Here is a 13,350-nt window from a genome sequence, read left to right as displayed (position 1 = left end):
TTTTTATGTAAAACATTATTGATTGTGTTTGTTGTAACAAAGTTTTAGCTGTCTGACAGACTGATTTTGTAAATGGAATGAATTTCTGCTTCATTGTGTGTGACAGTAATTGCACTCCATGGCACTGCAGGGAGAAATACGCTGCTAATAACAGGTAGCAGCATGGGCCAAATGCCTGTCGATGGAGTCATATGGTACGGTTGTATAACTGACTTCAGTTAAAAGGGCATACCTGTGTTCATTGGGTAAATGAACAGTTGCAAGGTCATGGTTGATGGAGCAAAACTAAACAGCTTTGTGCTTTGTTGATTTAACTTGTTTCCCACCTTAGCAATGACTGTTATCATTCAGTTTTTTGTAGCACCAGAGGAACTTTGCCTTTTGCATGTATTTCTGTAATGCAGCAAGGTGGTGTTCAGAAGTAACAAACCCACCTCATTTTTGGTGGTTGGAAGAATAGGAGCGTAAGTTTGATGGTCTGCCTGGTGTAATTATATCCCTAGGGCTAGGCAAATTTATTTCATGGCCTGAACACAAATCTTCATCTTCACTGATAGAATTTTTCGTAGTTTTCCTTGATATTTCTGAATGTCTGTATATATACCATTTTGATATCAATCTCTAAATTAATTTCACAGGAAAGATGCATTTAAACATGAAACTTTAGATTAACAGAAAAATAGTATTCAGGATATTATTGACTTTACTTTTTTCTAAACAGAAAAAAGTAAATCTAGAAGTCTTAAAATCTAAAATTTCACAGATTCTTGTGAATCAATACCAAATTTTTATCTTCCTCCCAAAATACATATCAAGGCTATAATGAATTTGACTTAATGAACATACAATTTAGAAATACTTTCACTGTAGGGATGAAGAAGAGAGAGCAAATGAGTGTAGTGCCTCGATCTTCTAAATCCTGAAGATCTATAATAATGGCAAAATACCAGACTTTTAGAAGGTTGGCTTATTTGCACTACTTCTTTATTTTTCCTGCTCCTGCAGGAATTATGTTGCTCCTGCATGGATAGCATATTCTGCCTCCTTAACACAACAAAAAAACCCACAACATTGAAACAGAAGTGACAATCTTTTGTCTTTGGGTGTTTGTAAACAAAATGTGAAACACTGTCAAATGGTACAACACTCTTGAGGTTGAAAGCAGAATTTGTTGCATTGAAATTATGCCTAGACTGCTTCTGTTGTCCACCAATTTTTTTATACCACTATTTGTGTGGCTTCTGAGCCAAAAAAACCCCTACCTTATGAGCAGAGCCATGAACTTACTGTTAGCCTAATTGTAATCTTAATCAAAGAATAATTATTGGCCTAGCTATTATAAAAAAAAATAGGGACAAAAGTCTCAATAATAAAAAATAAAAATATTATATACACATACTTTCTGGTGTCTATCCCTTTCCCTGGTGTTACACTTCCACCGTCACAGCTCCTTGGATTCCATCCATTCCAGTGGATGGCTCTAGCTGGGGTGAGGGATATGGTGCATTGTCAGTGTCCCAGATACTGGGAGGAGGACACAGATGGATTTGTCAATACCTGCTGATCAAACTAAAGGGCAAGAAGGAAATGCATAGGTAGTGGAAGCAGGGTCAGGTATCCTGGGAAGAGTACAGGGATGTTGCCTGCTTGTGTAGGGATGGGGTCAGGAAGGCCAAGGTGCAGCTGGAGCTGAACTTGGCAAGGGACACAAAGAATAATAAGAGCTTCTACAGGTAAGCCAGAAAAGGAAGGTCAAAGGTAGTGTACCCCACCGATGAACATGACTGGCAAACTGGTAACAACAGATGAGGAGAAGGCTGAGGTACTGAACAACTTCTTTTCCTCAGTCTTCTCTGGCAGTTTCTCTTCCCACACCTCTTGAGTGGATTGAATCTCAAGGCATGGACTGGAGGAGCAAAGTCCTTCCCACTGTAAGAGAAGATCGGGTTTGTGACCACCTAAGAAACCTGAACATGCACAAGTCTATGGGACCTGATGAGATGCATCCCAGAGTCCTGAGGGAATTGGCTCATGTAGTTGCCAAGCCACTCTCCATGATATTTGAAAAGTCATGGCAGAAAAAAAGGGAAACACTGTACCCATTTTTAAAAAGGGTAGAAATGAGGGCTCTGGGAAATACCAACCTGTCAGCCTCACCTCTGTGCCTGGAAAGATCATGGAATGGATCCTCCTAGAAGCTATGCTAAGGCACATGGAGGACAGGGAAGTGATTCGAGACAGCCAGCATGGCTTCACCAAGGGCAAGTCCTGCCTGACAAACGTAGGGCCCTTCTATGATGGAGTGACCACATCAGCGGACAAGGGAAAAGCTACAGATGTCATTTATCTGGACTTCTGTAAGGCCTTTGACATGGTCCCCCACAACATCCTTCTCTCTAAATTGAAGAGGTATGGATTTGATGGGTGGACTGTTGGGTGGATGAGGAATTGGTTGGATGGTCATGTCCAGATAGTAGTGGTCAATGGCTCAATGTCCAGATGGAGATCAGTGAGAAGTGGTGTCCCACAGGTGTCTGCATTAGGACCCTGCATTAGGACCAGTACTGTTTAATATCTTCATCAGTGACACGGACAGTGTGATTGAGTGCACCCTCAGGACATCATCCCCTGTCCACAAGCAAGGTGTGCAGTGTGCATCAGCAGATTCTGCCAGTTGTCTGGAGATCATCACACAGAAAGTGTGGTCTGATGGTAGGTCTGATGTCAAGCCAGGAAGCAAAATCCATAAGTGGGGAAGAACACGGGATGAGGCTGGGCATGGATACACCTATGATGTGGCTCAGGTAGAGCCTGGGGGCTGAAATTGGGCCCCCAGGCTCATGCGCAGGGCAAGTGGGTCCCCCACTGGGTAGGGCAGTTACAGTCTGTTGGTACTGTCAGGGCCCTGACATTGATCTTTGTTTATTAGTCTGCAGCTCCATATGTCTGAATTCTTTGTATGTGTGTGTTTTACATGTGTAGGATTCTCGTTCTTTGATCTATTTTTCTCTTGTTTTTTGTTCTCTAACATCACTCTTAGCCAGCTCCCAAGGTTGCTTTCTTTTAATGACTAGTAATTGACCTGGTGAGTTACTTATAGCCCTGCTCCCTCTGATACCACCGTATGCCTGTACTTTCAGTACCTCTACTATCATCCCATGACTATAGTCCTCTACACTACATTTTAGTTCTACAGTAATAAGTTGTTTGCTGCAGAGTATCTACTTTAGGTAGAGAAATATATCAAAAATTGTTATCCTGATAGTAATTAGTCCATGCAATCACAAAGCTAAGTTAAAGGTAAAACATCTCATGCTGGTTGATGGAGAATTGCTATCACAACTAAATGAGATAAAAAGAGACGAAGACTAGCTTAGACAAAATATGACTGACAAGCTCTAGTCCTGCAGCCTTGCAGAGCTGATGCAAAGCCTGTGCCTGTCGGGAGCATTGGCAATTTCTTTGGTTTTAGGCCTGCAGACTAATATCTATTACATTGTTTATTGCTTCAGAAATTTATAAGGTTTCTGAATGAGAATAGATGCTATTTTATGCTGGTTTGGGGATTTTACATCAGTGTTGCCTTTGTTATTTTGTTACATGCCTTTTAGTAATTCACATTCTTTCTGTTGCAAGATGTCTGAACGTGGGTTTTGATAGGCTGTTGGGTCCCTTAATTTGTGTTTTCAACTGTTCATCGTCCAGATGAAGGAAGTTAAGAAACAGTTCCATTCTAAAACACTGCTTATCATTTAGGTTGAATTCTGCTGTATCTCATCAGTTATGTTCATTTGCATTCTATTCCCTGTTCTAAAATAGAAAAATGCCACTGGAATCACTTTAATAAAATAAAGCTTTGCATCAGCTTGTTGGGCAGGATCTTAAAATTAATTTTAGATTACTATTTCTCCTTTTAGTTTACTAGACTACTTACTCTATTGTAAGTGAAAGGCAAATCAGACATTTGGAATTTATTTTTTTTCTTCTAATTATATTTACTGTCCCCTTTCTTACCTTTATAATAACTACAGTGCACTTTCTTTTAATGATGTTTCTTTAGCAATATGGATCTAGAGTTCTGTCATTAATCAAACGGTTGCTTAATTTCCTCTATCAAAAGGTCCTTTGAGATTTAGTGGCATCTCTTTGCTTAAATACCAACTTCTTGAGACTGTTGTCATTGATCTCTTAATACCTATGCAGTCTAGCATACATACTTCTCAAAACTGAAGCTTCAATATGTACATTGCCCAATTTTGGTTTCCTAATTCTAGTGCCAGTAAAAGTACTGCAGAATTCAGGAATGTCTTTAACATGGGAACTTGGCCTTCACTGTGTTTATGCTTCTGCTTCTACAAATGATGGAAAATAGCTCAGTTTTAATGCTGAGCTATTTACAACATCATGGAATTACAGATACTGCTAATCAAACCAGTAATAAGGGAATCCAATTTTTTTCTCTCCAAAGAGTCATTATCAGCTAATAGGTTCCCAGATCAAATATGCTATTTAAAACAGACTGTGCTCAAGTCATTAAATGGAAAGAACTCCCCCTCCTCTAGCCCCAGACCCTTGAAATTAAGGAAATGCATGTTTTAAAATTCTAGTCTCTGACCCAATTATATTTTTCTTTGCTGTTTTCATGGTACTTCACTCTAAACTGGCAAACCACTTCAGCAGAATAGATAGATATTTTATTCTATTGATTAAGACATTGATTTACTGAACAGTCACGTTATTAAGAGGGTTGCAGTTGTGACTGTAGTTCTAGTTCAGTTTCCTGCTCTGAATGTTGCAACTGGAAGAATGCATGTCAAAGAGTTCAATATTTTCAGCAGTTTTTAGAAGGCTTCAAAAGCAGAAGCATCCACAAATCTATTCCTAATGTTTGATATCTCCTTGTTTACAAATCCCATAACTGGTGATCTAGGCAAACAGAACTGAAACGTCACAGAATGGCATCGATCTGGAAACTGAGCCTCCAGGGTATATGTGTAAGGTATTTTGCCACGTCAGCATGTAAAAATATTTTACATTTTCCACAGGTGTCTACTCAGAGCCCTATAAGCCTTTGCTGACTTATGGATTAGTACATATACTTATTCCAAAGGAAACGCAGATTTAATGGGCAGAGTATAACCTGATTAGAAAAGTTGACCTCTCCAAATCTGTTTACTTGGTGCTTCATATTCTTCTGTGTTGCCCCTTGTTCCTGTTCTGGTCCTTATTTCCTGTTAGGGCAAGCAAACAGAAGTATCCTGAGCTTTTTTGTGGGAAAAAGAAAGTTATTTTTAACTAGGGGAAAAATTGCTGATTGTAGAAACAAATGTTCAGTGGTTACCTGCAGGTCAGTCAGTCTCTTGCAAATTCATACCAAAATGTATTACAAATTGAAGCCCCAGTCTCAATGTCAGTGAGTAAGAGTCTTTGATTTACATAATTGTTACAACTGTGAATCTGTGTTTCTGTAATCACAAAGAGCCAGAGGCCTGGGGGTACAATGTTCTCTCTCTCACTGGTCCCCCAACGCACCCCAACTGTCTCAACAGGCTACCTTCTTTTTACTGCCTTCCTGGGTGCTTTCAATTATAGCAGCCATGAAAAGCAAGCAAAATGCTTTTATTTTATTTTTATGGAAAGAAATAGGGAACAAGAAGGCCCCAGAAAACATAGACTATTTTGTGGTTTTCTTTTTGTCATCAATAGAAGGTGGTTCCTCCGCTATACTACTACTTGACAAAACATTTAACTGGAATTAGTGCTTGTTGAGGCAATTCCTGCTACCCCTGTCAGACCTGCAAAGAAAGGGGAGGGAGAACCTTTGGCAAAACTTATGTGGAGACTGACACGATGCGATGAATTCCATAGTGAAAGCAGGTTTGGGGAAGGTAGAGTGTGGTGACTCCTGATTTCTGTTAAAGGCTCATAAGCAAAAGCTTGAATCTAAAAAGCTGAACACACTGAATTAGCAACTGTTCAGACAAAGGTTGCTGTAGTCAGATTCTATCAAATTATCCTTTTGTGAAAGTAAGATAATTTTTCATTTAAAACACCTAAGTCTTAGCGCTTTACTATATTGTAGTATTTTTTCATATTTTTAATTCTAAAAATTACTAGTGTGTTGTTCAGTGCCAGTATAAAAAAAGCACAGATTATTTTTGAAATGTCTGTAGCTTGTATGAGAAAATCAAGCCCTGCGGAAGAGGACAAATGTACGTGGCTTTTCTTTTTTGTTCCTGTCACTATCACTTTTATGTAAATATATGCAAACATTGTTAAATCTTTGAATGCTATAAAATCCTACAACTTTTTACTTTGGACGCACTTCTTAAAAGGTATTTTGAATATTCTCTCTGTTATCTGCTCACATTCTATACCTATGTAAACCAAACATTTCTAAGTGTATTAAATGACCAATATAATATTTGGAGAAATATGAGAATGTGTTAACTTTGAAAAAAATACTGAATTTTCCTTTTCAAAATGACTGACAAAGGAGTCATTCACATTGGCACATAAATACATGCCATTAAGTTATTTACAGCACTGTAATACATTTTAACTGAAATCTGGTTAGCAGAGTAGCTAAAAAAGATTTCAGAGCTCCTTTCCTTTTTTGTCATACCTGCAAAAGTAGTCCGTATTGCTACCACCATACTAACTAAAGAGGCATCAGAGGAAAGGAGAGTTTTCAATTAGCTCATTCTAGATCTATTTAAAAATCTATCCACAGTAGTTTTTGCATATGTGATGTCAAGGTTATAAGGTCTAACATCTTATGACCTGCCATCAGTAGAATCAACGGACTGCATCACATCATAAGGGGGATTTTTTATATCAGCACGTTTGATATAATGCATTATCAATCTTCCTTTTAATGGTTCCCAAGCTATTGGACCTTACACTTCTCACTACTACAAGAATTAATGCTGCCCACTGTCCACCTCATACCATTTTAATTTAGGGAAGAAATTCTACATTATTCCAACATAATGTAATGTTATATAATTGGAAGCTGCTTGAAACTGAGTGGAGTCTCAGAACTTCAGAAATAATCCCAGCAGACAGTGAAAGTATGAAGGTCATAATGAATCTTTGGATGTATGGAAATGATCTGTTGCATAGTGGAATAAAAGAAGAAATTTGGCATCCAGGGCCCTCTTTAAAGTCCAGTATTAGGGGGGAATCTGAAGCTGCCAGTGAAATTGATAATGGAAAATGAGGGGTCATTTCTGTAGGACAGGTGACGTTCAAAAAGCAGACCTTTAATCACCACTATGTAACTTCTGTCTAGGGTTTCATGTTGCTTTTTAATCAGGGTGCTGACCTTGACCTGTTATCGGAATTATTGATGTGTCTATAAAACAAGTAGCAGAAATTTGAAGTGTTGGCATAGGTGTAATTGAGGTAGTATGTTTTTTCTCAGTGTTAAATTTTGGCTTCTGTGTGGAAGGTGCAAGAACTTACCTATAATGGGATATGATATTATATTATTCCCCAAATAATTCCCAGTAAATCAATCAGATCTGTTCTGTAACAGCTTTACCAATTGCTTGTGAGAGTGTCGTCTTAGAAGAATCTGGGGACACCTGGCCTAGGATCTTTTTAGCATGGCTGTTAAAACCTCCAATACCATAGCCAATATCACTACTTCTCCAATTCCTGATTACTTTTCTACAATGGGATACAAGAAGGATTTTATGTAGTTTTCCTTTTGACAAAGTGAACGTAAAAGGGATGGTTAGCATCCGCCTGGATTCTGTGAGCTGTTTGGGCTTGTGCCTTCATGGGATGTGCCAGGAATTCAGTTCGGGTGTGACTCTCCAAGTAAGGAGGTGCTTACTCTGCATTAACGTTGTCCAAAAAGGGACAGTAGGGAGCTAGTGTGCAGTAATTAGCACACTGTAGATCATCACCTTAAATACTGCGATCTCCTTATGTCGACAAGACCTTTGGGAACACTAAGAATACCTATATGGAAATAACTCATATTTTGATTAAATCTCTTAGAGGAAAGTTATTATAGAATTGCCAGTGGTTTGTAAATTCACTGCCCAGGTTACTGAATACTGTCTTTAAGTAGGTAAGCACTTAAGAGTATTGTGTAGAGTAGCATAAAAGAACAGTAACAACCATGAGAAAAAGAATAGTACCATCCACTTAACTTTTGTTTTTCTATAAGACAGCTCTTGTTGTAAGAATTTATAAATAATTAAAATATGGTTGCCTTAAAAGAAATTAAAAAATAACAATTCCCTTTCTGTAAATACATGCTTTAGATAAACATCCAATACAGTTTGTTTGCTGAAACTATGCCATGTAATACGTAGTGGATCAAATTAGGTGATTAGAAGTCAGGGCAACTTAAATGTTGTTACCTATTAAGTAATTACTTTTCCATTTAAAAAATGTGGAAAATTAGTTGTTCATGACTGGAAAAAGTAATCCTCTAGTGGTTAATTTATTAATGCAACCTTAAAAACATGTTTGCACTGGATATAGCATTCTTTGTGTTGCGCAGAGTATAAACAGCTATTTCTGGAATGTTTTAGAAAGACAAGTAACTGATGTTTTGTTTTGCGGGGTTTTTGGTTTTTTTAGTCACTTCAAGACATAGCTCCTTTAGGAGCTCCTTCACCTGTCAGGGTAAATGAAAACACTTCAGTTCTGTTAGTAACATGGCCTTTTGGTGTTATTCCTACGAAATATTTTGTATAACACTAACTGCAACCTCTGAGTTTTTTCTTCTTTTAAAATCCATAAATAATCGAGGCTCAGATCATCATTTGAGAGTTCTTTCGGAACAAGAAAGAAAAGTCATATAGGAAAGGCATTTGTCCCCTCACGGCTCTTATTTCATAGTGTGGTGGGTTGACCTTGGCCAGATGCCAGGTGCCCACCAAAGCCACTCTATGACCCCCCTTCTCAACTGGACAGGGGAGAGAAAATATAACAAGAAGCTCGTGGGACGAGGTAAGGGCAGGGAGAGATCATTCACCAATTACCATCACGGGCAAAACAGGCTCGAGTTGGGGAAGTTCATTTAATTTATTGCCAATCAAAGTCAGAGTAGGATAATGAGAAATAAAACCAAATCTTAAAACACCTTCCCCCCACCCCTCCCTTCTTCCCAGGCTCAACTTCACTCCCAGATTCTCCACCTCCTCCCCCCTGAGCAGCACAGGGAGACGGGGATTGGGGGTTGTGGTCAGTTCATCACACATTGTCTCTGCCACGCCTTCCTCCTCATGGGGAGAACTCCTCACCCTCTGCCCTGCTCCAGTGTGGGGTCTCTCCCACAGGTGACAGTCCCCCATGAACTTTTCCAATGAGAGTCCTTCCCATGGGCTGCAGTTCTTCATGAACTGCTCCAGCCTGGATCCCCCGTGGGGTCACAAGTCCTGCCAGCAAACCTGCTCCAGCCTGGGCTCCTCTCTCCACAGGGCCACAGGTCCTGCCAGGAGCCAGCTCCAGCGTGGGCTTCCCATGGGTTCACAGCCTCCTTCAGGCCTCCCCCTGTCCCAGTATGGGGCCCTCCCCGGACTGCAGGTGGGTATCTCCTCCACCATGGAGCTCCATGAGCTGCAGGGGGACATCCTGCCTCACCATGGTTTTCACCACGGGCTGCAGGGGCATCTCTGCTCCAGTGCCTGGAGCCCCTCCTGCCCCTCCTTCACTGACCTTGCTGTCTGCAGAGCTGCTGCTCTCACATATTCTACTCTGTCCAGCTGCAATTGCTGTGTGTCATTTTTTTCCCCCCTCTTCTTAGCTACGTTACCCCAGAGGCACTAGCACTGTCATTGATGGGCTTGGCCTTGGCCAGTGGCAGGTCCGTCCTGGAGCCAGCTGATATTGGCGCTAAAGAACACAGGGGAAGCTTCTAGCAGCTTCTCACAGAAGCCACCCCTGCAGATCCCCCCTGCACACAAACCCAATACACACAGTCAAATATTTCTGTATGTCTTTATCTGCCTTATATCCTACCACATAATCAGTTTTGCTTATTCCTCACCTTCAAAATAAATTGCTAGACACCCAGCTTTGATTTGTAATGCAATTCACTTCAGCTCCATGAATGCTTGAATCTCTGTTTTGAAGACAGTTTTGATTGCCACTCAGTTGACCAATTTTTTTCCGTGCTTCAGTGACCTGGCCCTAATGAAACATTTTTCATAAATATCTACATTTTGTAGAAGGAATTCTTAAAAATACAAATAAAAATGTTTGCACTAGCTCATTCCTCTGAAACCACAGGATTTTTCAGTCTCTGGAGCAACATATGGGGCAGTAGGGAAAAAACATGCATTGCAAGAAGATAGCACGTTTTGTCAAGGGGCAGGAAAAAGAAACATCAAAAAGGGGAAAAAAAAATAATGTCAATGTAAATCCAGGCGAGACTGTTGTTTTTAAAAAGGAAAAAATTGCCCTTTTAATTCAAAACACAATACAAGAAACAAAGTCTGTGGAAAGTGAAGCTCAAATAATTGGATAAAAATAAAGCATCATTAGCTTATGTTAATTTACCATAGCCCAATGAATACAGAAAGCATGACCGTTTTTTCCAGTTCATAACTAATTTGTTAATTAAAGTGTTCAGAATACCTAATTGGCTTATTTAATGCATGTCTAGCTGGGGAGGAGGTAAAAAATAATACTGAGCTTTCTCTTAAACTTTGTGTGTGAAACTTTTTCAACACGATGCAATCATTTACAGAGGCAGCAGTTCCAAGACCAGCCGGAGACATAAGGCAAATGAGAACTGTCTAGAGCCACAGACAGCCAGGGAGAGCAGATCCACCATGGCTCTGCGGAGCAGCTAGTTTTTTTTCAGACAAAACTCAACTTAGTTCATTAGCTGTTTCTGAAGCTAATGAATGTCTGCCTGTGACAGGAAGGTGGCTGTGCGGGTGGCAGAGAGTAGGCAGCCTCACAGCCAGCCAGACTGATCTATATATCACAGATAACTTTTCCCACATCCTTAGGGGCCAGTGCAGTTCTGGCCGTTTATCCTCAGAGTAGCCAAATTCAGCACTCTTGACAATCCTAAACATCCAGAGTTTAATTTGAAGGTTTCTCAAGCAGCACTGGGACATTAACCTGTAAATAGTTATGAAATTTGTTTAGGTGTTCTTACTGGCTTCATCTCTCTGCTATCTTGAAAAGACAGAACTGATTAGCTCTCCAGCTCCACTCACAACACTTATATTCTTATTTGCATTTGAGCAGAAGTTAATGGTCTCAAACATGGAGTGGCTGACAAGTTTATACTTGAGCTTTATAGGTGGTATAGTTTATCTGGTTGGTCTTTCTTATTGTTTGCAGTCAGCTGCTTCAAATTTCACACAGATGAGTCATACACGTAAGATATGATAAAAATACTCACACTCTTTCTAAATGTCATTAAACTTGTATTGCATTTATTTGGTATGTGTTTTGGAAGCATTCATCAGGTTTAGATTCACAGAATCATCACCTGTACATGGAGGTGTTAGTATTAGCAAGGTGATGTATAGGTGTTAGTGCCAGAGGAGCATTGCCGATGGTAGATTCTTGCCTGCATAAAGACAGTTTTTCATAGACGGACATCAATCCTTGTAAATCAGGCACTAAATTATATAATCAATCCACTTCAAGACTGCAGATGTTACCTCTAGTGTCCATTTTAAACTCTTAAAACGGGGAGTGGACTTTTATCCTATTTAAAAAAAGCTAGCACACTTTATAATTAAACTTTAGAGTTAATATAAAGGGTGAGACTTCAGCTGAAAAAGGTAATGACACACTGGAGTTCTGCTAGATGCCTCACAAGGAGCTTGCCAACACCTGAGTTGGCACATTTAACAAATTAGAAAATTTCATATTTCCTCAGACAATGGAGCTACTACATTTGCACAGATCAATGGGAACATGAGGGATTAAAAAAAAATCAGCGTAGGAAAACTGTCTAACCTCTTTTGACAGGTCCATTTGGGAGTAGCAGGCTGACAGGATAGCTATTCTAGGCTAGATTACATCTACAGATACTTCAGACCAATATATAGCGATGTGCGAGACTCATCTGGAATTGAGGCAAAGATGCAGTGAGTGAACAGAAAATGCAGTCAGCTGCTTTCAAGGTAGGTGCCTCTTTTCAGACAGTATGAGTGTTTCACCCTCTCCTGCGCACAAAATGCAGGTTTTCCTTACATAGATGGGTGTAGTGCAACTGGTAGATATCTTCTTCGAGTACAGCCAGAGCACTGCCTTTCCCAAATAAGTCATAAACAAGCATAAATGCTGATAGAAATGTGAGCTATTTGGCTACCATTATAACCTCCTAGTACAGTAATATACTGAAAGAGAGAAAAGAAATAATGTGATAAAATGAGGCTATTCGCTGCAGGATGGTAGAGTGCAGCTATTATTCATGTTTCAGCCTTCACAATTAGACTTAGATTATTCACAAGTGAATCTGAGCTGCACAGTAAGAGACAGAATATTAATACTAATTTTTCTGTATGTGAGTTATATAAGTCACAAAAAATATCTCTGTATCTGGAAGAGTCTGACTTGGCATCCAGTCCCACGTCACAGATTTGCTGTTGTTTTCACTTTGTTTTGTCTCATTTTCTTAGATGAAAGTATTTTTTAAACAATTCGTATGTAAGACACACTTTAGTAATGATAAAAATGATGCAGGTACATGTACATTTGAAAGTAAGAAGTGCATCAACTTATACTAAGCAAGAGCACTTTAGGAAACTTCAGCTTCATGCACACCGTGTCTAGCCAGTTATAGGTGAAAGGGGAAGACGTGAACAACAGAGTGTTTGTTTATCCCACTCGGAGCACTTTGAGCAAAAGAAAATCCTTCCTTTAAATAAGAGAGAGAATAATTTTCCTTTATTGGGTTATCTTGGTAGCTGAGATTTGAGTCAGCTTTGTGCAGAATGGCGGATGACTATAATACTGCAGGGTGAGAAACTGTTGGTGTAATTAAGAAGTGACAGTTTATTTACGCTGACCCAGATATTAAAAGAAAACACAACCTGCTATACTACTTTGTGTTCTTCTCTGTATGGGGATTTGTTTTGCTGAAGTACAGCTAAGGACCAAGCAACCCTTAGAAGAAATTTCAATAGTAGTTTAACCCTTTCCTCCCTCTATCTGCCCTGCTTTTCTCCCTCTGAAGTGTTCCATTTGTTTAACTGGGATACATTTTCCACATAGGATCATATTGGTCTGTATTGGATGTCTTTGGTAGTTTGTCAGCCAACTAATAAACAACTGAATATCAATAATGAGCTATTGTCTCATCAGAATCCTAAACTTTTCTGACTGCTTCTAGGACAGATTTATATTTCTTTTAGG

At 39.5% G+C, this 13,350-nt stretch overlaps 1 protein-coding gene across 1 annotated transcript in view; it reads left to right on the top strand.

The window, feature by feature from the left end:
* CNTNAP2 (contactin associated protein 2) overlaps window positions 1-13,350 on the top strand; it is a gene marked incomplete at its 3' end in the record, with an annotated part of 1,307,043 nt that overhangs the window by 373,404 nt on the left and 920,289 nt on the right. The gene's annotated exons all lie outside the window — the stretch shown is intronic.

The sequence above is a fragment of the Phaethon aethereus genome (assembly GCF_964289735.1).
Source record: "Phaethon aethereus genome assembly, chromosome: 2".
In the NCBI taxonomy this organism is placed as follows: domain Eukaryota; kingdom Metazoa; phylum Chordata; class Aves; order Phaethontiformes; family Phaethontidae; genus Phaethon; species Phaethon aethereus.
Note: the sequence above shows the minus strand (reverse complement) of the source record. Positions and strands in the feature narration are given on the sequence as shown.